Genomic DNA, 1,885 nt, shown 5'->3' on the forward strand with positions numbered 1-1,885 from the left:
TGTACGGAGCAGGTCCTGGTAGCTCTTGACAGCTATTCTCTGAGCTCTCCCATGTGCAATGGGAAAGAGAGCCGCCAGGCTATTGTGCCGCACTCAGTGGCTGCCTGACCGCCTTAGTAAGCTGTTTACATCTCTGCTGAATCACGGGAGAGAAGCCCTGTTCACTCTTGGGGGTAGACAGCAAAATGTTGCAGGACTCTGTGTGGAGGAGGTCTCCAAGGGCTCTGAGCTTCTGTGTTTACCCCCTCCCTTCTCCCTCATCCCTGAGATCCCAGCCCTTAGCTTGGCTTTTGTGCTTTTCTATCTCTTTTTGCGGTCCTTAGCACTTATCAGCAGGAGTAAAGTAAGCGTTTGCAGACTGACACCCGGATGGATAAAAGGAACCAATTCCCTTCACCAGTGGAAGCTAAACAAGTCCTCAGCCTGTTTCCAGAGCTTAAGGTGAGGCCCCAGGCTGGATGCCATCCCCCTAAGTCTTTGGCCAGGCTCTGATCCGACTCAGCATTTTGCCTTTGAAACAGGACACCTCAAGAGACTGGGTAGCTGACAGGATTGGGACCCCAAAGAGGAGCACCTCCTAGTCATTATCCCGCACCCCACTCATGAACCTTACCTCCCCCACCCCCCACCCCCTGCTTCACTGGCCAGGAACCAGGAGTTTCAGTCAGCCAGAGAAGGGACAAGCCTGAGGCCTCAGCTCTGATTGGCTGCCCTAAGGTCTGTTCAAAAACAAACAAGCTGAAGCGCCTGAAGGGAGGGGAGTTTGGACCTGGAGGCCTCTTTTTCTCTCTGCCCTTCGCCCTTCCAGGGGCAGCTGAGTCATTGAGCCCAGTCCGGGTGCTCTCTCCTTCACACACAGAGAGACTGAGGCACAGGGGCTAAAGGAACGGAGTTAAGGTTTCACCTACGAGCGTTCTCCAGACGGGACCCACCAGCTGGGATTGTGATGGGCACAGCTCAAGGCTCATGTTTGAGACACTCCACAAAGTGAGAGCTGCCTGGGCTCCGGAGCTCAGCATGGAGAGGTTTTTGTTGGGCCCCATCAGCCTGACCAGAGCATACCTCCACCTCCCTGCACTAGGGACTGTCATGGAGGCAGCAAGAGCTACTGGCCTCAGGGTCAGCAGGAGCGCCTTCCACCACTACCACCACCACTACCACCACCAACTGAGGTTTTCTCCATTAACCTTCTCTGGACCGGTCTTTCCATCTCACGACCACCGTCAACTTGAACCTTCAGAGACGTTTGGAAACTCTGTTAAGGTCGCACAGCTAGTGGAAAGATAAGCTGGCTCAAAGCCAGTGTGTTAAGCATTTACCCCTAGACGTACACACAGCAGGGAACACACCCATAGGCTTGGGCTCTGTGACTCTGCCATCAGCTGTCAGATTGGGGACCTCAAGCATCTGGCTCTACAGATAGGAGCGATCAAGTGGGGCTGCAGCTGTTCTGAAGGGAGGGGCTGTCCCTCCAGTTAGGGTGTGACCCTTTTCTAGAAGAACTCTGTTTTTCTCATCAGGATAGGCAGGGAGAGAATTTTCTCAGCAAGGAAGGGTTCCTTATGGACTGAGAGGGGAGGCCTGGACAGAGTTGGATCAGCCACAGACAAGAAACCTAGGGGATTCCAGGGAAGAGCGGGCACAGGAGAGAGGAGGTTGGTCACATAAACCTTCCTTGGCCCTCAGGTGTCCAGTACTGCCTCTCCCACAGATATTCACTGGAAAGTAAGCCATATCAGATACATATCCTTTTGTCAGCCTCCAAGGCCCACACAAGGTCCTCAGGTGAGCAGCATCTGTCTCCCTAACAGATGTTCACTAGGAAATCAGATACATCAGATGCACATTCTTTGCCAGCTTCCGGGACCCAGTCACCAATGATGTC

The sequence above is a fragment of the Arvicanthis niloticus genome, chromosome 6 (genome assembly GCF_011762505.2).
Source record: "Arvicanthis niloticus isolate mArvNil1 chromosome 6, mArvNil1.pat.X, whole genome shotgun sequence".
Taxonomy (NCBI): Eukaryota; Metazoa; Chordata; class Mammalia; order Rodentia; family Muridae; genus Arvicanthis; species Arvicanthis niloticus.